Raw genomic sequence first — 23,690 nt, forward strand, 5'->3', positions numbered from 1 at the left:
CATGCAAATATATTTGTGTATGTATAAATGTATGTGCATGGGAGGTGGAAGGGTCTCACCAAAACAATATGACAACAAATCAACTTAAGCAGAAAAAACTTTAGCAAAACTAATCATGGGGAAAAACCATAAAGTACAAAATGGGGAACCAAGAGGGCATACAATGACATAGAACTGTGTGCTAAAAAATGTGAAAAAGAAAAAAAGAAAGCCAATATGCATATAAGCAATTGAAAGATTATAAAACAATTTCCTATTCAAAGACTCTGGGCAAGAACGTTTCTGAGCCATGAACTCCTTTAAACTTTTAAGAAGCTGATAACCTAATGCTACAGGAAACAAATCTGGAGCATAGAAAATATATGGCCAACTACCCCATTAGGTTTTAGGAAGCTAGCGTCACTATGACTGGAAACAACTGAACAAAGAAACATGAAGAAAGAATAATAAAGACAAATAAAGACCTTGAGAGAGTAGAAAAAAATCATGGTTAAAAGGACAGGTCCTGGATTTTGAATCCCAACTTTACCATTTATTAGATTTGCCCCTTAGGTTGCGGTACTTTCCTCTGTGATGTCTCAGATTGTAAGGGTTAAATGGAATAATCCATCTAAAGCACTCAGTATTGTATGGGAAACAATATTTTACAGGGGCTACCCCAGATTCTCTTAAAATAGTAAAAATCTGCATTCTGTCAGTATGTTCATTTTCTGAGAGGAAGGTTCACGGTTTTGATGAGATTTCTAAATGAATCATCTATCTCCCCCCACCTTCTTGTTCAGTTTAAGACCCACTAACATGAATCTCTCTTCTGAGTATAGATGCAGAACAAAAGCCTGGATATAATATAAACAAAATAAATACAAAGAACATTAAAAGAACCACTCATCAATACCAAAAAAATATTAATCTTTGAGATTGAAGGCTATCCTGAGGTGAGAGTGTACACAGGGCAGCTTTTCTAGAAAACAATTTGGTAGCATCTATCACAAATTCTTTAACCTGATAATATCTGTACTCTTCAACCTAATAATAATGTTTCCAGGAACACATCTAAATAAAATGGCCACTGAAACAAAAAAAATGTGTCTATAGATGTGTATTTTGGGGTAATTTATAATAATGAAACATTAGACATAATCTGTCCAACATCAGAGGACTAGTTAATAAAGAGATGCATCCATTCAATGATGTGGTCTGTAGCCACTTAAAAAAGGGTTTTAAGAACTTCAGTAACACAAAACAATGCTCAAAATACGATTTAAAAAAAATAAGTTAGGTAGCCAGCATCATAAAATAAATGAACATAGTCTAAATGAAGGAAATATACCAAAAAGGTCATAATGGTTAACTCTGGGTGGTGGGATTATGGGTGATTAATATTTTTCTTTCTTTTAAAAACTATTTCCCAGATATTCTATAATAAGCATTTTATTTTATTTTATTTTTGAAGCTTTTTTATTTAGGTCATCTCTATACCCAACGTGGGGCTTGGACCAGCAAACCTGAGATCAAGAATCACAAGCTCCATTGACCAAGCTAGATGGGTGCCCCCATAATAAACATTTAAAAAATAATCATATAAAAACTGTTTTAGGGGGCGCCTGGCTGGCTCAGTTGGTGTAGCAAGCAACTCTTAATCTTAGGGTTATAGGTTGAAGCCCCACATTAGGTGTAGAGATTACTTAAAAATTAAATCTTAAAAAAAATTTTATCTAAAAATATCCTACTAATAAAGGCATATAATCAAATGGATCATCAGAACTCCTGCTCCTCATGTTGTGTTTTTTGCTTATATTATTTCAGCTTTTTATTTATTATTAAGAGAATTTAAGAATTCTGATAATTAATGAGAGAGCTGCAAACAGACGATTACGTCTTCTAAACAACAGAAAAGTCTTGGCTAAAAGAAATGTAATTGATTTTGGTAAGTCAGGGTACTGGTACTGTCTTTCTCAGCTTCTGTAAATGGTGTGAGGTCTTCCCTACCTTGCACATGAAAGTATCAGTGAGGGGTGCCTGGGCGGGGATCAGGCAGTTAAGTTTCTGACTGTTCATTTCGGCTCAGGTCATGATCTCTGGGTCCTGAGATTTAGTCCCACAAAGGGCTCTTTGCTCAGCAGGGAGTTGGCTTGAGGATTCTCTCTCTCTCCCTCTGCCCCTACCCCTGCTCATATGTGTTCTCTCTCTCAAATAAATAAATCTTTAAAAAAATATATGTCAGTGAAAAATGTTCATGGCATCAATAATGTTAGAAACAGTGTCATGATTTTTTGCCCCATATTTTATAAAAAGAGGAAACCTACAAACGAAGTCATTGGGTAGGTAATACATATGAAATAAGATGACAAAACTACTTTTGTAATCTTCCCTCCTAACTCCAGTATTACACATTCTTCCAGTCAACCAGTCCATCTTTTCTAACTTAAAACATGGTCCTGGTGATCACTTTGGTGGCATGCTGTTAGGTGTGCTATCAGACAAAGCTGCAGACAGCACACACTGAACCTCACTTGTATGTTCCACAGATCATTAGTTGTCTTCACTGTTCCGTTGCTTCCCTCACTGGTAGGTATGAGTTCATCTACATTTATCAAACATTTGATGGCTTTTTTTTTTTCATCCTGTCAGAAAACTGACAAATCCACCAAAGGTTATTGCTGGCTGGTAAATATCACTTTTTAAATTATACAGGCTTTTTAGTGGGGACACACAGGTGTGCAGCATTTGTAATATCTCCTCATCCCTGTTACTGTCATCGGGTGGCCTTTGTAAAATATTCTAAATATATATCATATTTATATATATGAATATATATATATATAAATACTTAATGTCCAAGTTGTAGACCATCTTATTTTGCTTCTTCCAGAATTCCTTTCATCTGATAAAAATTATCCTGCATGTAGGTTCCTATTTTCTCTAAGTAAGATTTCTTCATTGCTTCTCATGAATTTCTCACAGGTTTTCACTGACCTGGACCTCAGTTTCATAGCCCTAGAGGTCTATCTACATTAAATCAGCTGTCCTGGCACTTACATATTTATGTTTTAGCAAAGGAGGTTATTTATAAAGAGGAAGGAAGGAGAAAGAGAGAGGGATAAACAGTGAGATGAGTATAAGAAGCAAGATGGAGATCCAGAAAAATATTGAAGTCCTGTTGGTTTGGGTAAATGTCTTAAATATAAGAAAACTGCTCAAACCTTGTAATTTACATGGACTATGCATATATTAGAAATTGTTTTTATAGTTCTTCAAAACTACACTGATTTTTCAAATATTTCCTTTAGCCTGCAGAAACAGATGGTATGCTTTTTATTTTGAAATTACCCCATCAACTTTTCCCAGTTGTGGTGTATTACTTTCTGATTTGTGAGACAAGAGCTCTGAGTCCAAGGAAATGTCCAATTACACAAAAAAATTTTCCTCATGTGTAGCTATGTCAGTTAAGTATTAAAGGTTCTTCCCAAGAGTGAATCAAAATTAATCTCTCTGTAGCTTCCATATGTTCCTTGTAGAGCATCTGCTCAAATGAGTTGTCTTTCCAGGCTGGTTGACATTTTAGGACCCTGATAATAATCCCATCCTGCTTTAATCTCCAGTGCCCTTCCTAAGAACATTGATGAACTAGCTCGAGTACCTGGATGTAACCTCTTTGGAATCTGCTTCTCACCAGGAGTAGAAGTAGAAGAAGTAGAAGTTCATTGATGTCACAAGTTGTCTATTACCTTCCCAGAGAATACACTGATTGACATGATTTCGTTTTCTGGTTTTGTATTCATGTCACAAGTCATCATGCTCACTTGTGGTCAACTGCAATCTCAGGCTATGTACAGGACATCCAAATGCAGCCTGGGATCTTACCCACCACTTCTTGGGCTTCCTGTTCAAACAATCATGCTCTGCCAATTCTGCAAAGCTGCTTATAATCTGGTTCCCTTCTTGGGTGTATGCAAGTCTAGAGTCTATTTATCAGCACACAATAGTTTCAAGGGCTTCTGCAGCCATCTGTAGAATGAGATGGAAGAAGGCCTCAGAAACTCTGACAGATATTCTGACATCAGCTTGCAAGTCCTTGTATCTCTGTAAAGCATCTGAAGCCCCAAGTTAAATGATTTTTATTAAATTAAATAGAATGGAATCTGTGACAATCTTGATTTACTTCACTGGCAAGAAGAATATGTTAGACAAGATGTCATCAACCGGCCATCCATTTTAACATACTTTGAATTTTGGTCACTGGATCAGTGGTCCCTTGAGAGTGGGCATGCTCACTGTGTTTCAAGGAAGGTCACACAACAGAATACAGGGGCTCTTGCACTTTCCATAAATTTGATGTGAATAGAGTGTATGTTCTTGAGCACAATGAGGTCTAATATTATTCAATAATTTTGGTGACATAAACCAAATGACAAAGTTGGGAGTTGAGAAGCCATTGTGAGAAAAGATTCTCATGTCTATTTTAAATTAGTTGCTGTCTTTGTTTCTATGAGAGTTAAATATTTTCAGTATTTACTAAATAGTCCTTCCACAGTTCATGGGGCTCAATGATGGTTACTTCCAGTAGCACTTTCACAAGAAATAATTAAGTTAATCAACTGTCAGCTTTGACGGTACATTTGGCGAGAGAAATATTTTAAAAAGGCACCTTGAAGATTAAAGTTTAACAGCATTACAACTTCAACTCCTTCTTACCTGGTTCAAGAATGCCACTAAAACTGGAGTGCTTGGGGGACTCAGTTGGGTAAGTGCCTCCCTTCGACTCAGGTCATGATCCCAGGGTCCTGGGATTGAGCCCTGTGTCGGACTACCTGCTCAGTGGGGAGTCTCCCTCTCCCTCTCCTCCTTGCTCATGCTCTCTTTCTCTCTCTCTCAAAGAAATAAAATCATTAAAAAAAAATTCCACTAAAACTAAGCACAAAGTTATAAAAACTGGCGGATAAACAAAAGTCTAAAATAGTCCATTTGGGACACACAGCTAGAAAAACCAGGGCACCTATTCTGTTTTTCTGATTTCATAGCACCCTCACCCTCATTATGGCATCTATTCCTCAGGATGATGATGAGGTATGTAGTATTATCTCCAGGACACAGAGAAAAAGATGGGGTTCCTGGGAAGTAAGGGACACACTCAGAGCCCCCCAGCAGGGGAGCTCACTGGCCCTCCACTCTCATGCCCTACCTCATAACACAGCAACACTGATGTACATGTAAAGAAGATGTTTAGGAGTCATGGGTGAGGCAGATAGAGTGGGGGTAATGATGGACTTGTTGGCTTCTCCTTCTTCTGAGTTATTTTATTATTCCTATATTTTTTAAAAATTCATATTCCAAATACCTCATAGTAAGTTTGAAATTTTCCCTTTCAGCAAAAAAATTCCACTATGCTATCTATGATTAATCTATTAAAAGCTAAGCCTTGGAGCACCTTAGTGGCTCAGTGTTTGAGCATGTGCCTTTGGCTCAGGGTGTGATCCTGGGGTCCTGGGATACAGTTGCTGCAGGGAGTCTACTTCTCCCTCTACCTGTGTCTCTGCCTCTCTCTGTTTGTCTCTCATGAATAAATAAATAAAATCTTAAAAAAAAAAGAGGCTTAGCCTTAGTCCATCTAAAGTATTTTAGCTAGTTAAGATCCGAGATGAGTATGAGATGCAAGTACTGATGTTTGGTTTGGTTTGTTTGAAGGCTAGTGCACCAAAGGACCTGGCCCATCACGAAGGTCTTAAAACTAAGAGCTTTTCCCCATCACTCCTAGAGGTCTGTGCATCTCTTCCTGGCTCGTTACACCAGCCACTTTCTATTTTCCTCAGGTTCACCCTATCTGTTCCCTTTCCAGTCTTAAAATTGCAAGGAGGATATTTTTTACAAAGTCCAAATCTAAGCATCTAAAACCTGTGAGTAGGTCTCAAAACGTAGCCTCAAGTTCAAATCCTGCCCACCCGCATGCTTTTCACCTCACTTCACTCTTTGGTGTAAAACCTTCTCTTCAGAATAATGCTGAAAAGCTACACAAAGATCTCTGGACATGACATGCCTTCCCGACATTTACTCCTCTCCTCTTAATTGAATTATCAGGTCACCTCACGATAGTAATAAAAGCTAGTTCTGGGCTGTTCTAATATATTAATGTGTCACTAAATGTGGGTGATGCTTACAAAGACCCTATGAAGTAAGTCCTGCTTTATCCCCCATTTAATGAGCACAGGCAAATTATGTTACTTTCTGAGGGTCACACAGGTAATAAATGGAAGAACCAGGATATAAATCAAGGTAATCTGCTTCCAGAATTCTCTCCTAAGCACTGAACTAGTCATTTTGTTTGTTTTCAGGTAGGCTACATGCCCAGTGTGGAGACCAATGTGGAGCTTAAACTCATGACCCTGAGATTAAGACCTGAGCTGAGGGAAGCCCCGGTGGCTCAGCGATTTGGCACTGCCTTTGGCCCAGGGCGTGATCCTGGAGACTCAGGATCGAGTCTTGCGTCAGGCTCCCTGCATGGAGTCTGCTTCTCCCTCTGCCTGTGTCTCTGCCTCTCTCTCCTTCTGTGTCTCTCATGAATGAATGAATGAATGAATGAATGAATAAATAAATAAATAAATAAATAAATAAATAAATAAACTGGGGAAAAAAAAAAAAAGACCTGAGCTGAGATAAAGAGTCGGATGCTTTACTGACTGAGCCCCCTGGTTGCCCTAGCACCGAACAAGTTTCTTAAAAAGTTAAGCTCAGGCTTCACTTCTTCATGAAACTTGAGTCATCCCTGTCTGCAGAGAGGTAAGTCACCACTGTTCTCCATTACCACACTGACAGTATGCCACACACTGTTGGTGTACTCTCATAATGCTGACCCCTCACTAACCTCCCTGTCTAGAGCAATAGTCGTTTTTCTCTTCATCTTCTATCTCAGCATCTGCCACATGCTTGGGCACAGTCAATGCTAAAGAAATACCTTTTGATTCAGTAAAATGAAAAGTCTTATTAAAATGAGAATAAGTCTGGCTCAGTTAGAAGAGCATGTGACTTTTGATCTTGGGGTTGTGAGTTTGGGTCTCACATGGGATTTAGAGATTACTTGAATAAAAAACTTGAAAAGAGAAAATAAAACAAAATGAGAATAATATGTCAACACAATAATTTACTAATCTAGGTACTTCTGATGGTTCTCAAACCAGAGTGTTTAACTTCAATATTTCCTTCCCCATAAAGCAAGATAAAGAAAATGGGTTTATAAATAAGTAGTTTTTTAAAGCCCCCAAATGTAAATAAGCTATTAACTTGTTCATTATATTGTTTCAGAACTATTCTGAGTAAATAAAAATAATCTGATATTTCAATTTCAGCTGTTTTTTTGCTCCTTATATAGTCTGACCTTAAAGCCCAATAATAATAATTTTTTAATAAATTTAAATAAAAATAATCATTTTACTTTATTTTTTTACTGTAGCACAGGAAAATTTTGGCACCATATCTTAGGTGAGTTGGGGAATACAGAAGCAGCTGATTTCAGGAGTGGAGTGACTGCTCAGAAACACTTAGGAAAGGCTAGTAATTTAAACAAAGACAAAGTAGTCTCTCCTCTCGGGAACCAGAAAATGTAAGGAAGGGAATACTGAAGGTTGTCTTTGCTGTGGCCAAAGCTGTGGTCAGATACTTTGCAACAAGGTTGGGAAGAAGATTCGTTCTTGGGGAAAAAGAGTTTTTGACTCCATACTGTATAACAGCATCTTAGCTATCTGTTCTGTTCGTTTCTGTTCAAAAAGACTTCAGAGGGTGTGCCGGCTAAGGTCACAAAGACCAAAAAGCCTGATCCCTTACCTCAAGGAACCTTCCAGTTTAGTGATAGCAACAGACATAAAAAAGAATGCAATGTAATGTGTGTGTTCATGCTGGTGATAAAAGCAGCAGGCACAGGTACAGACCACAGCGGGCAGTCAAGGTGCAAAAATGTGTAAAAGGTACTGAGGTGTGGAAGAGTGGGAAGGCTGGTTCAAGCAGAGAAAGGACATGAAGGAGGAGAGGGCCTCCTTATCTTTGATGGCGAAAACTTTCGGACTCTATTTATGAAGGTAAGCTGCTCAGTTTATACTAGATCATTAATGATGGATTGCTACCTGGCTAGTACTGTTAGGGATCAATGCCACCAAGCCAGTTTCGTTTCAGGACAGAAAGTGGTGGGAGTGGATGATGGAAAGTAGACAGAGGCCAGTCCAGGCCTTTGAGTACTGTGTTCAAGCATGTGGGCTTGATTTTGTATATAATGGTGGGTGCTGCAGGGTACTGGGCATGGCAGTGACATGGTTACATTTGTGTCCTGCCTAGATCTATGATTCCTACTCTAGATTCTAAATGCTGGTAAAATTCTGTATGTTGGGGGGAGGTTAAAGGTGTTTTTATTTAAAGTCTGTTTACAAGGTTAAATGCTTTTTATTTTACGAGTAGGGACATAACATTTTTGAAAATTTAGTATCTACGACTACATGTAATATCATTATTTCATAATAAAAAGGGATCTGAAAGATGAGTCCTTTAAATAGGGAATTTAAACTGACAGTGTTGTATGGTCCTTATTTTTCTTATGTCAGATTAATAAAAACATCATCCTGGGCCAGGATTTAATAGTCCCAACAGAGAGGAGCACTGGGTCAGATCCTTTTGGGTCTATAATTTAGACAAGCGTAGAGGGGCAAGGCTAGGGGCAGGGGGACTCAACTAATCATTAAAAAAGACAGCATCATTTTCAGAACACAGAGTTTACGGTAAGATTTGCTTTGGAACTCACCTGCATCTACCTTTTTTCTGATTTTCACCTAGCAAATGTCTGTGGCTTAGGAGCCTCCACAGAATGAGAATGTTGGTGGACTAGTTAGAGCCATTGAGGGAAAGGCAGTGACCTTGAAGTCAAGACACTCCAGCTACTCTATCCCCAGGCTGCAGATGGTTCGCTCTCTGCCCCAGGCTGGTGTTTGTTTTGTGTTCCTGGGAACGCCGAGAGGCGAGGGTCCAGCTTAACACAGCTAGTGCTGTAGGCAAGCTCCCCACACTGTAGAAGTGGAAAACAGGTGACGGAAAAAACCCCAGGAAGGGGGCCGACGAACCCGGAGCCCAAAGACTACAACCTCATCTTTAGTCAGCTCAAGGGAAGCAGCTAGTTCACAAGATGGGATCGAGTAGGGAGTAGGGAGGAAGCCAGGAGGACCATGTGCAGCTTCAGCCAGAAGGTATGGGTTCAAGGCCGAATCCTGTGTCGTGTTGTGTGTGTGCCTTGCTGGGTTATAACTGGTTCAGGGTGGCATCAGTACATGCAAGAATAAGTAAGACATGTCCAGGCTTATTCCAGGGCCTTGGGAGTAAACTAGAGGCAGGAAAGCTACAAATGTGATGCTGAGCCTGAGTCCGGTAGTTTGGGTTTTATTTTCAATACTGGGGTAGTCTCTACTGAGTGGGATTTCATCTAACACTAGTCACAGGGCCAGGGCTGGTTCCAGGCAAAACTCTGGAATGAGTCTTACACTTCTGGGCCCCATATGTGTGTGTGTGTGTGTGTGTGTGTGTGTGTGTGTGTGTGTGTGTGTTCTGAGATTTTATTATTTATTTGAAAGACAGAGAGAGAGAGAGAGGGAGAGAGAGAGAGAGAGAGGGAGGGAGAGAGAGAGGACAAGCCAAGGGAGTGGTAGGCAGAGGGAGAGGGAGAAGCAGGCTCCCGCTGAGCAGGAAGCCAGACAGACATGGGCCTTGATCCCAGGACCCCAAGATCATGACCTGAGTGGAAGCAGACATTTCACTAATTGAGCCACCCAGGGCAACCCATTCTCTCTCTCTATTTTTAAGATTTTATTTATTTATTCATGAGAGAGAGAGAGAGAGAGAAAGAGAGAGAGAGGCAGAGACACAGGAAGAGGGAGAAGCAGACTCCATGCAGGGAGCCCAACGTGGGACTCGATCCCAGGACTCCGGCCAGGATCATGCCCTGAGCCAAAAGCAGATGCTCAACCACTGAGCCACCCAGGCATCCCCCTATTTGCTCTTTTTAAATCAAAAGCAGTTTTCAGTTCTAGGGTCTGTTTTATTTTAAAATGTTGCCTCTGTTGGAGAAATATTCATTCTCAGGACCCACACGAGATGAATCCTTAGGGGGAATTAGGAGTCAACTTGGAAAAAGATGGAAAGTGTGTTCCATCTGTTGCCCTGACTACTAGGCAATGCTTCTGGATGTTTTCTAGACTCTAGAACTGTAAATTAAGATTCCCTGATTATCCGGGATTATTTTTAAGACAAAAATTTAAGAAATTTTCTGGGGTCAGTCATATTCAATACCTCATAGCATCCACAGATTGAATTTCAGTACTAGAGAAATTAATATTCAGAAAAAAAATCCTCAAGAATTAAAGATACTGTACTTAATAATATGTTTTAGACAGAATTTCAAAAACAGATTAAAACTGAAAGGATGCTGTGTTTAACCAGAAGACAGCTATTCAGCGTTACACACCATTCCAGAGTTCACCCTGCCAGCTCCTGGAACTGTCCCAGTGTGTTTTTTTTGAGTCAGTAATCAAACTGAAAACCTTTCTCAGACTTAAATTGGCCTGGCAAATTAGTCACTCACATTTTTGGTGTTTGAAACCAATCTTTCCCTTCCTATCAAGGCCTATCTCAATCTCAAACCTCTCCTTCCTGTAATTAACACTGTTTCAAGAAAATATCAGCATAAAATAACTCATGGAAGCTGTGTCTGTATTACTTATTAAAAGCCTCACACTAGGCACACAGACATTTGAATGCAAGGGTTGAATTAATGAAAACAGCACTTTGTACTTTCCACTGGAACACATCTTTCCCTAGCACCGTAGCTTAACTTGTTTCTAAATGTTGCTTTTAGTAGAAAGTGACAATTATGAGCCCTTTGAGATTTAAAATCTGAAACTCAAATTATCAAGCCTTAATAAAAGCCTAATAAATTCCTTTATGTGTTAAATTATGTCTGCTTAATTACTCCAAGCCCATAAAGCAAGCAGTGTAGAAGCAGAGTTTATATGTTAGCTTTACAGAAGAGTGATTTTTGAGACTCCTTCTTCTAAATTTAATTTCTATGTATACATTTAAAAACATATATATTCAGAAACATTGTAAATCTAAAACACAGATTGTTCCTGTAAATATATTAAGTGGATAAGTTCTCTTGGAAGGCAAAAAGTGATTAAAACCACCAGAAAGTTCTTTATCTCAAAACAGTATATTCCCAGTTCAGTGGGCATCTCCTTATTATTGCCAAGTTTATCTATTGCTCTGATAGGAAAGAGAGATACAGTTTGCTTGCTGGAACTACTGTTTCAATACTTTTTCAACAGAACATAAATAATCTTTTAATGAAGCAGGAAGTCACCATTACTTAGAAAATGGGCTTTGCTTATCTGCTGCTGTTTAGGAAAATATTGCAAGCAAGATTATTTTTATTCTGATAATGTCAATCTTATACAGTGTATTGGGGGGGGGGGAGGCAGGAAGGGGAATACAGCCTTGTCAAGCACCGGAGGAAGACAGGCCCATAAAAGGTTTCTGCAATGTCTTTAGCTCGAAGGGCAGGGTGACTACTCTCTGCTGATGCGCAGCATTGGGCTGGTGTCTCTTGGTCCTCTTCCCTGTACACCTTGACCTACCTTCACTGCACCCCCCAGACAACCAAGAGGGCTTCCTGCATTAAACCTGACTCTCATTTTCCCTTAATCTGCATCTTCTAAATCTCTAGTAGCTATCTTCTCAACTGAATTAGTCTTTGTTTAAGTAAAAAAAATATGAGTTCCAAAATTGTAGTGAATGAAAAATTGTTCTTCTCTTTCAAAAGCAAAAGACAGAATGAAGACAAAAAGTAGGAGGCTCACACACCATTTGAAAGCCAAAAGGTTCTTAGCGGTCTTTCACTGAAACTTTCAAACCTAGGATTATTTAGTTCCAAGTGGATCTGCCAAAATATGTGTAGGCCACGAATATGCTCCTTACTGCCCAAATCAGCAAAGTCTACCTCAGAAAACTGTCCCAAGTGGACAAAAGCAAACGGTAATCCCAAATCACAAAGAATAAATCCTATACATGTGGCGTCACAGTGGGATTTTTGTTTTGTTTTGTTTTGCTTTACATCTCTTGTTCTGGAAGTACACTGATAGGAAAATAATCAGGACTCACTACAAAGGTCTTTTTTAAGAGTAGCTGGGAAGTCACTAATCTCCCTCTCTTGTGTATATGTAAACATATCTTCAAAACCAATCCATGCTCAGTGGAACCAGAGGGAAATTTTTGAATCTCCTGGCCTGGAGGAGGGGTCTACAATGCAGACACAAAACAAATACACAAAGGAGGCAGGATCTCAACAGAGTGGTAACTAAGTGGATTAGATGTCACTATTGAAGAGTGGATATCTGTGAGAAATGTGTAGACCGGGGCAAGTGAAGACAAGCTTTCATAAAAGAGAACATATAACGGATAAACTTATCTTTGTTTAATTTTTCCACAAGTCTTCCCTGAGCACATTACCCTACGTCAGGCACTGGGCTGGGCTCTGGGGATAGAGAGGTGAACGAAACTAGACTGAGTCCTTGTCCTATGGAGCTTACAATCTAGTGAGAAAGGGGACCGTGACCAGATAATCACACAGATGTAAATGCTAACTGATGGGTGTTAAGAGCAGTAAAACCTATTGCTATGAGAGTATATGTGATGGCCCTCTGGTCTACTCAGAAGTCTGGGAAAGGTTCTCTGAGGAGGCTCTGGGGCTGAGATCTGGCAACCTGACCAAGAACTAACGGGGTGAAAGACAAGGAGAGTATTTTGGATGGAGAAATAGCATGGAAAGGCCTCATGGCGGGAAGGAGCAGCATTGCTGGGGGTAGCAGAAGGCAGCAAGGCCTGCCCAGAGCAGAGACAGCCCAGGGAGCCAGGGGAGAGAGTCAGTCTCACACACACAAAAGGGTTTTTGCCTATTTCCTAAAAGGAATGGAAAGCCACTGAGGAATTTTAAGCAGAGAATGCTGCTGAATATGATCAGATTCATTGGCATAGAAGATAATTCCAGTTTCCCTTTGGTGAGGGAACTGACAGGGAGCAGTTAGTATAGCCCAGGCAAGAGAAGGGGGCTGCCCAGGCCTGGATGGTTATAAGTAGAAACGTGCAAATGTGTCCTGGTCTGTAATCAGTGTGGTGTTTTTCATTGGTGGATTTCCCTTTATCTGGCTAAGAGATATTGTGCTGTATCTTAGAAATGAAAGCATCTTTTGGCACAATGAAACTTTATCCTGGAAAGACAAATTATACACAGTTACATATGTGATTATAATTATATAAAGTAAAAACACATAATTAGGTACACATAGGTTACTAGCTGAAAAAAAATAAAGGTTAGAGGTTGAATATTTTAAAAATTAAATGGGAAACTCATGTGCATGTTTTGTTATCCTGGACTAGGTTTTCAAGGATACAATATTTCTGTTTACCTAAATTGAACAGCTCAGATTACAGACCACATTATTTGTAGTTAGCGAGGAAATTCACACTATGTTTCCAGACTTAAACTGTCAATATTTCTATGAATACCATCATATATGATTTGCTTGTGATTACCCAAGTCTTGACAGAAGAAACATGGAAATAGATAAGGAACTAACACATATCCATAAAACAGACTGCATGTTTGTTCTCCAGGAAGGGAAATGGTGGGACAGAAACTCACCCCAAGCTTTAGTAAAGAAGGTAACCAGTGCCTATAGCCTTCATCATGATCACGTGAGTCTCCTCCCCCATGCCCCCACCCCAGGAAAGCAAGAATAGCATATCAGATCCTTGCAGATGCTGAAAGCTGAAGGCCACAGAAAGAAAAGCTTTGACATTCTGTCACTGGGATGACAGGACAAAATGGACTGCAATAAACAACAGTTTGAGCAGGGTAATTTGATGCACTGGGTCCTTAAGCTTCTCCAGATGCTGAACTCAGCTTGGAGTGTGAGATAAGAGAAGAGCATTTGCCCCCAAATAAAGTCAGGTTGGGGGAAACCTCCTTGTGTTTACAGAAACTGGCTCATTCACATGCGTATCCCCGGATATCGACATCAACCCACCTAGGGGATGGGTGCCATATTCGTATGTGTTACATGTGTAAAGCATCACATTCACACACGTGTATACAGTAGAACTTGTCCACTGGCCTAATGAACAATGGGAAAACCAGAAAGACAAATGCTCATGAGGGCTCTTAAGTAGAAATAGCACTAAACCGACATTGGGCTCACTTAATATCATATTGCTCCACAACTAGCACAAATAAAATGCTTCTGAATAACATTTCTTTTCCAAATAAACAAGCACATGCAGACACAGATTTTGACTGTGAAGATTTAATTCACAACAGAAGGATGTTGCTTATGGAGTGAGAAGTGAAATCACAGTCCCTCTGGGCACATCCAGGTGTCTGCCAGTTTTCCATAATAAGGCTGAGTGATGTGCTTGCATTTTCAAAGACTGTTTTGTTTCTGTAAGGCCAGGTTAGGTGACTGGTAGATGGCATAATGAAATAGAAGTACCGCCACACTGCTGATCTGGGTTAGGGTGACTCAGAACCAACAAAGCAGCTTGCTTTTACTGGTGAAGATTTTGACTTCCTTTTTCTTTATGTTACTTTAAGTAAAAAAAAAAAAAAAAAAAAAAAAAGAAAGAAAAAGAAAAACAAAAACAAAAACAAGCCATCAACACAAGCATGTGGTTTTGTAATTATAAGATACTCCATGCTTATGCAATCAAGAACCACGAGAGAAGACAATCTTAAGAACAACAGCTAACATTTATTGGCTATTGTCTTATTGTGAGAGGTATTGAATTAATGATTCTCTATACGTTTATCTTGTTTCACATCATGCAAGGGGGCTGTTATTTGTCTCATTTTAACACTTCTGTCTCAGAGCATCAAAGCAAGTTTGTCCAACGTCTTAGAGCTTTTAAGTTACAGAGCAAGGATCAAACCCCTATGTGCTGAATTCTGGTGACCTCCAAGCCCAACTTTTTCCATTCCCCCTACCATCTCTCAAAATATCACTGCAGACACAAAGAACAAGGTGCAGAAAAAGAAATCAGTAAAGATCATACCAAGAGCCAAATTAATGTATGGCTAAAATCTGTGCTTCAGTCCTAGGCTAAAAATCAACCTGGGCAGACAGCAGACCCTTTCCGTTGGCAAAGCTTAGCAGGTATTCAGGGCTCTGTTTCCTTCCTACTGCAAATGTCTTGATACATGGCAGGCATACCAATCTTGCCCCTCAGGGTCAAGTGATCTCTCTGTACCTTTCCAGCTGTTTGAGTTCCGTCATGAAACCTCCATGTTTTACAAACACCTTCCATGTTTTAGAAATTAAAAAAACTACATAGAAGGGCTCACACACAGAAATAAAATCACCAGGGATTAATGCCACTTACAGGTAACTACTGTTAACGTTGTGGTGTATATTTTGCCAATCTTATTTTTTCTAAGTACACATATAATAATTATTATTTAAAAAAACTGCTATCGTGTATGTTATCTTGTAACACTTTTTCAATGTTTGGCATATCAAATAACATTTTCCCCATCATTCAATATTCTTTTTCACTGTGATTTTCAGTGACTGCATGGCATCCAATCACATCAACCCAGCACACTTAACTCAGCATCTAGTATTGGATATTTGGGTTGTTTACAACATTCTATTATTATAAACAGTTCTGCAATGAACATTCTCACAGATCTATATTTACTGAGATTTGTGATTGTTTCTTTATAATATATTCCTCTGCACATTTGGAAGGCTTTGATATTGTAGGTTGCCCTTCTCACAGATTTTACAAATTAAGTACTAATGCATGGGAAATGGGTATCTGGAACATAATAAGTAATCACCACTTGCAAAGTGACTTTTAAGTGAATCAACTAATCCATTCACCAAATGTGTATTCATCTTCTAAATGTTCTAAGTACTGGGAATACAGCAAGTAGGCACCATCCTTGGTCTTAGACAGCTTTCATTATGCCAAGAGAGAAAATGAAGGAATGAATAATAAACTATAAGAAGCACAAAAGTGGGAGGCCATGAAAATGAGGAATAGCTGGATTGGAAAGATGAACGGCAGTGGAAGTGGAAGTCTTGGGATGGACAGAGTGTCTTGGGAGGGGTCAGGCTTCTCAGCAGTTTCTCAAACCAACTTTCTAACCCTTCCTGCTGCCACAGCTATCCCCTTCATCTCTTCATGCTTGCTTTCTTTCTTATTTTAAAAAAATATTTTATTTATTTATTTGACAGAGAGAAAGCAAACACAGGGGGAGTGGCAGGCTAAGCGAGAGGCAAAAACAGATGCAATGCTGAGCAGGGTGCCTGATGTGGGGCTAGATCCCAGGACCCCTAGATCATGACCTGAGCTGAAGGCAGATGCTTAACCGACTGAACCATCTAGGCGCCCCCACAGTAATTATATCCTCAAAATAACTTCATGATCCCTGCATTTTAATATTTTACACAGTATAGCATTTAGCAACCAAGGAAGCTAACGACTTCTACAAAGTAAGCTACTTTTCCATTTCATGTAGATAAGAGCCAAACGTTTAAAACTTTCAAAATGATGTCTAATGAGTCCTAGTTACACGACTGCTTTAGAAACAGTGCACTACTTTCTCTCTCAAAGAACAAATGTATGAGGATTGAAAAATATATCAAGACTTTGATAACATTCTGGTCTTTTTAAATACATTATAACGTTGGTACAGATATAATGTTAGTACAGGTATAATGTTGGTAAAGATAATGCATCACTCACCATTTGACTTGTTTGAGGCACAAGACACTTTGCATTTAAAGGAGAAATGTAGGGGTTAGAGAGAAGGGATATTGAATCATACTTGATTCCTTAGAATGGCTTTATACATGCTAACTTCTTTGTAATTAACTCTAAGCACAGGCATATAAAGCAACCCCAAGTCTTCCATCACATGCGTGTCTGCATGAGTAGGGGGATATATAGCATTTATCTTTTTTATTTTTTTTTTGAAAGCATTTTTCTTATTTCTTCACACATATTAGTTTCATCATTAAGACAACCACATGGGAAAATATACTTTTATTATTTCTCTTTTATGAATGAGGAAATTTAAGACACAGAAAAACTAAGTATCTTTTTTCCAAGAGTATTTAGCTAATAAAAGGTGGAGCTGGGAATTAAAGCCAGACGTGAATATGCATGAAACTCAGAGGGCATCTGGGGGTCCCACTGCCCCTTTAGATCTAGGCTCCACCCTCCTACATTTTGTCTTATGCAAAAAAAAAAAAAAAAAGCTCAGTGCCTTTCCCCAAATGGCTTCAAACATCAAGGGAAAGGGGACTTGCATTCTCAAGCTCATATCTGGCTCCCAATTCCTGGTCTTCTGACTTAGTTTTGTGGGTCAGTGCACACAGGGAAAAAAAATGCCAGGGCACTTGGATGGCTCAATGGTTGAGCGTCTGCCTTTGGCTCGGGTTGTGACCTCAGGGTCCTGGGATCGAGTCCTGCATCAGGCTCCCTGCAGGGAGCCTGCTTCTCCCTCTGCTTGTGTCTCTGCCTCTTTCTCTGTGTCTCTCATGAGTAAATAATAAAATCTTTTTTTAAAAAAATAATAAAATCTTAAAAAAAAGTCAAGTCCCTCAAATTGAATATTATTCTCCCACTACTTCTCCCTCTTTTATCACTTTATAATTTAGACTGAAAGATTCCCTGTATTTTTCTACTGTAGAGTGGTTAGTTCTAAGTTCCTTCTAACTCACAGCCTCAGGTTCTCACTTTGTCCATTAAACTGTTTATCAAGATGGTTTCCTAAACAAGGCTACTTCCTTGCCTGCGAGGAATTCTGTGCCACCTGAGAGAATGGATGATACCCTTCCTCCCATATGTGCACACAAGGATGGAGGGGAGGCATCCTAGATTATGGTTAGCAGAAAATATACCTACTGATGATTATGCAGCTGCCATAATAGAACAAATCTAGGGTATGTTCACTGACTTATCAGAATAGAGACAGAGGCAATCCAAGTTCAAATGACATCAGGTTAATTCATTAAATTCTTAAATAAATCCATACGGGAGCAATTATTTTTCTTTGTATTTGAGAATCCATGGTTAGAAATGACAAAGCTTAATGATAAAAAGAAATCACAAACCTCCACCGTGCCAATGAGGTTGTCAATATGCTTAACAAACGTTAAAAAGTCATGTCAAAACACTATTAGAAAAAACGAGTTAGGAATATAATTGGGGGCATATACAAATTACTAGATCATATGTATTTAATTCATAGGAAAATGAATTTTCAAAACATCACCTACTTCTAAACCTATGTGGCTTTGTATACTAGAGGGGATTCAAAAGAGTAGGAGCACAGATTTAAAAATAAATTTCAGAAAAGGAAATGACCTTTCACAAATTGTTAGTATCGTAAGACTCAAACAAAAATATTTCTTGAGCACCAATGCAAGGCCACCTGGATTGAGATGTATTTGATAATCCCCAGAGCTGAGCAGCACACAGCCTGAGTGGCTGTAGGAGATGACCCTGTGTTTTAGGGCACCGGGTTGGGTGATGATTATAAAAGATAAAAAGTAATTCAATTTTTGAGAAACTGTCTTCAAAATGTTTTCATAATAAGTGAAGAAAAATTACATTAAACATTATGGGTATATGTAGAAAACATACTTCATAGTTTTGAGTAGGAAATGAGTACAAGTTCACAATGAGAGGTGTTGCGGGTATGGGCTCTAGAAGCAGTGTATACTGCATGATCCTCGAGTGGGAAGGACTGCCATCAGGAGTCATCGGATCTCCTGATTTACTCACTGAGAGTTTGCGGGATGAATGTCTGTGGAAGAGGTTCTTTGTTGAGCACAGAGTTATGAGCTCTGTAAGAGGACAGAGTCTATCTTACTCAGCAATGTACCCTTATGACCCAGCTCAATATCTGGTCCCTTCTGCGTGCTCCATTCATATTTAGCAATTTAATGGGAATTTGAGAAGGCAGCAGGTTAAATTGCAGGCTATCACTACTCATCGGGAAGCCAACAGGAAGGAGTCCCAAAGAAGGGAGACAAGAGCTTTGTCAAGGAAAAGAGGAACCTCCTCTGAGAAAGGAAGGAAAAAACGGATCATGAATGAACACCACATGTGTATGCAAGGGGGAAGGAAGAACTTAAAAAAAAAAAAAGTCACAGTTGTCTTCATCTTCTCACTTAACAAAGATGATCATCCCTCTCTAAAAGTGCGTCAGTAATTGCCAGCAGACTGTTAGTATTACCCCATTGGAGGAATGGTGGAGTGAGCCTTGAAAAAAGTCAAGGGTGAAAATAATCACTGGCATGCTAGGGAGAGCTAGAAAGTTAAAGAAAGAAAGAAAGAAAGAAAGAGAAAAAGAAAGAAAGAAAGAAAGAAAGAGAAAAAGAAAGAAAGAAAGAAAGAAAGAAAGAAAGAAAGAAAGAAGATATGAACCCTATTTCTCAAACCAATGCTTTAATTGTTCAATAGTTTTATCAAGAACTGTGCTAGGCACCATGGGGAATTCAGAGAAATATAAGATATGGCTTCTGTCCCTGAGAAGTTAAATAACAACCCAGAGATATTTCATGGTAGAAGGTGAACGGATGCCAAAACGAGTGGAACAGATAAAGGGTGAACATTCTGCAACAAGAACTATATTTATTGCATGTTTTCTAAGGTAAATTCAAATCATTCTCTCCTCTATGTCCTTCACTGTTTATTTCGTGCTTTCTTGATGGTGAAGTCATTTTCTGGCCTTCCTATTGGAATAGTTATTTTGGTAGGTATTGCGAGTTCTTCTTCTGTTTGTGAAAACAAAACAAAACCGACTTCTCTTCAAGGTTCACTGAATGAAACAGGTCACAGAGCTTTGGCTGAACACAGGGTCATTTGCTTAGGTGGACAGGATGGATTATTTTAAGAACCACCCTGTGCAAATATGGGCAGGCTTCCTGGAGCTTACACGACACACAGCCATGGTTGTGACCCTCCGTCTCCATTGAGGCTGGGTCCGAGGGGGTTAAACTACAAGTTATTGTGGCTTCTCTTGTGATTCAACACAGCTTTTCTGTAATTCTCCAGAGCTAGGCGGCTGACAGCATGGATTTTTATTGAAGAAATGCTATGACATTTGTTCTAAATGTCACATTTCTCCCCCACAAGCTAAAAATAGCATGTCACCATACCCCTACCCCTAATAAAATTGTTGGCTTGGAAATGACATTGATAAGCAAAATGAAGCATATAACCTTTTCTTCCCTTTTCTATAAATGTTTTATTTATTCCTGGGTAGCATTTGGTATCTTTTGTGGGCTGAGATCAAAGGGACAGATCAGTAAATTTTTACTGCCGAAGTAGTCTTGACAGTACGGGATTGTCATTTTGAAAGCATGTTCCAGGCAGGCACTGCTGTCATTTGAGCAGCGATCTGGTGACTGACACAAAATATCTGTAGAAATAATGTGTGCTCTCGTAGTGACGTGACATTTTATGAGCAGTTTGACTGTTTTCATTACTCTGATTTCAGTCTGGTTGAGAGAACGTTGGAAAGCCAGCAGTGGAAGATGGAAAGCCTGTCAGGATGAACCTGAAAGGACAGCCCTGAAATTGGGCTGCTGTATTTAATAAGACTTTGTGGCAATGGTCGGAAAGTATTTTAAATATGATGTTGACGTGAATGCTTAATCTGATCAATTCCAAGGTCACTGGTTTTATTGATAAGAGTGCCCAGCTAATTGACACAAGTAGAAGGGTTTTCAGGCCAACTTTGCAGAGGCTTTGGCTGTGCTGGCCTTCACTACCTGTAACTGTTAGGTCTAGTTCCCAAGGTGAAGACTTAGTTATGTAGCAGAACTTTCAGCATAGTGAACTTCGCATCTGAACCGTTCTCTCTGGTGGTGGAACTGTGCAAGAAAGAACGTACCACTAGAAAACTCAGTCCTGAACCGAAGGCCATGAGGGCAAGCTTGCCCCACATGCTCTCCAAGGCATCAGCAGGAATTCTGGTTTTCAGCACCGCAAGTAAGGAACAGTGGTGCACCTTGCTTATAAATACTAAACACCCGTCCCGGGTTTAGACTGAATACTAAACACCCATTTTTTAATTTCTTCCTTCCTTTCTTCCTTCCTTCCTTCCTTCCTTCCTTCCTTCCTTCCTTCCTTCCTTCCTTCCTTCCTTCTTTCTTTCTTTCTTTCTTCTTTCTTTTCTTTCTTCTTTTTTTTCTCTTGGATGTGTGTGTTGTTTGGTAAATGTGTAGTTAATGTGGAAATTCTTTAGGCCCTTGCTACTCATTTGAACTGGGGTGTTCAGGGGGTATGCTTGCTATTTTAATGATGTACAATCTGGAATTCCCCAATGGTTTCAGGATTGGAAGATGGGATGGACCCACTTATTTATTTATTTTTAAATATTTTATTTATTTGACACAGAGAGAGGTAAGAGAGAGCAGGGGGAGGGGCAAAGGGAGAGGGAGAAGTAGATTCCCTGCTGAACAGGGGGCCAGACAGGGGTGCTCCATACCAGGACCCCAAGATCATGATCTGAGCCAAAGGAAGATGCTTAACTGACTGAACCACACCCCAGGATGGACTCATTTAAAGAGTGAATTTAGCCAGTGTTTGCATCTTTACATGGCTTCTTTACTGTCAGTGTACACAGTCCCCTTCAGAGATACCTGAAGGTGCCATTCTAAATTTTTAATTACATTGATTAGCATAATTTAGGGCTACAACTAGAAGCTGTAAGGTTGTTTGGGAATTTGAGGATTTACAAAGGCTTGAGGGTGCAAAGCCAGCAAACGTCAAAAGACCACTAGATACAAATGACTGCAACCAGATTAAGTTGAGTTCTATTTCCATCATCTAGTAATTTTATTATGTAAGTTTCTCTTTGAGAAAATGCTTTATATTTCTACATTTTCTATTTTGCTGTAACTCCTAGTCCCACACATGCTGACTTATGCCTAAATTCTCTGATGGAAGCTTAATCTTTTATCTTCAGATTAATCTGTCTTAATCATTTGTATCCCTAAGCACCCAGAGCAGCACAGACGCACAATATATACGGCTATTCCCTTCACGATACTAAAGCCAATGGCTCTCATGATTCTGGACGTAAAAGTTTGTCCTGGTATTCTAGGACTTAACTAAAGATTCAGGCTTCACCTTATATAGCTTTTAATTTTTTTTTTTTTTTTGGTCAAGAATGATAATTTTTTCTATCTGAAAAGTATGTGTACCCTTTTTTGGGTTAATAGTCTGCAGCTTGCATTGTGTCTTGCCTGCCTACCATCCACCCCCCCATTCCTCCCCTCTCCCCCTCCCCCCCTTCCTGGCCAAACCAATTTTATCATTGGTTTTATCATTTATTTATCATAAATTTATCATTGTCTGTTCCTATGGACATTATATCAGTATACCACGACTCTCTGAAATTACAATCTGATGCTTTAAAAACTGTGATCATTCTCTTGAATTTTGAAAATATAATCAGCATACTTTTAAAAAGCTTATAGCAGTAGTTACTAGCAAAAAAAAAAAGGTAAGCATATACAGAAAACCTGTAATTTTTTTTAAAAAGGATAAAATAACAATTTATTTGGAACTAAAAGCTATTTCCATGATCCGTGCTCCATTCAAGACATACAAAATACTGAAAAATAACTGAGTTTCACAAAATAATTACGTATCCTTCTGTATATAGTCTATTGTATATGAATGAGGCTACTTAGATTTTTGACTACATGATGGCTGTACTTTCTATTAGATCAGATTTTTTTAAAGGATTAATTAATACTATTATTTCAATTAATTGTAGTTATAAGGTGGGGCAGGGAAGAGCAACACCAAACTCTCAGCATTTCCCTTCATGGCTCCTCGGTGAAGGCACAGTCTCTTCCTTTGCTTCATTCACAAACACTCCCCTCTTCTTGTCTGCCTTCCCATCCCCCTCCATAACAAAACATTTATTAACCGAAGCTTCCAACTGTGACAGAAATTACAGTCATGTTAATGGTACAGATGGTGTAAAAAATGCAATCTAAAAACATGATTAAAAAACTCAGGAGCTAGGTAACCCAAGTTCATCTTGGATATGGCTGACCAGACATCTATGAGGAAGGAAATACATGTTTTTGGTTAATTAATTTGCTTTTATCCATCCCTGTAATTAGAACATGCTTTTCCCCTACTTAATCCTAAAACAGTCATTAGATTTAATAAACCTTTCTCGATTGCCACAAATGAGAAAATGAATTAGTTTAAAAGTAAGTATTAAGCTGGTATTAGCAGTATGATTGTGACATTATGTGAATAAAAATGTTTTTGTTTAATTATTCAAGACTAAATAATATTTTATAGCTTGTTGCAAAAGGGTATACAGGGTTTTCTTTTCTCCTTCTTCCTTATGTTGTTCATAAGGTAGTAAAAACATTAATGTTGCCTCCACAGATTACATTCCACCAAATGGGGTGATTATCAATCATTCTTTCCAAAAGTCAACCCATAATTAGCTTCTTCTCAAGTCAAAGTAGAGACAGAATCCCACATGACCAAAGGAGGAGAGGGTGGTCTTGGGTGTGCTAACTTAAAAGCTTGGTTTATATAATTTTCAAGGCTCCTGTGGAAGG

General features: G+C 39.1%; 1 protein-coding gene across 5 annotated transcripts in view; it reads right to left on the bottom strand.

Annotated features, from left to right (window-relative positions):
• Positions 1–23,690, bottom strand: part of CDKAL1 (CDK5 regulatory subunit associated protein 1 like 1) — a 636,452-nt gene that overhangs the window by 56,864 nt on the left and 555,898 nt on the right. The gene's annotated exons all lie outside the window — the stretch shown is intronic.

Source organism: Nyctereutes procyonoides, unplaced genomic scaffold (assembly GCF_905146905.1).
Source record: "Nyctereutes procyonoides isolate TBG_1078 unplaced genomic scaffold, NYPRO_anot_genome, whole genome shotgun sequence".
NCBI classification, from domain to species: Eukaryota; Metazoa; Chordata; class Mammalia; order Carnivora; family Canidae; genus Nyctereutes; species Nyctereutes procyonoides.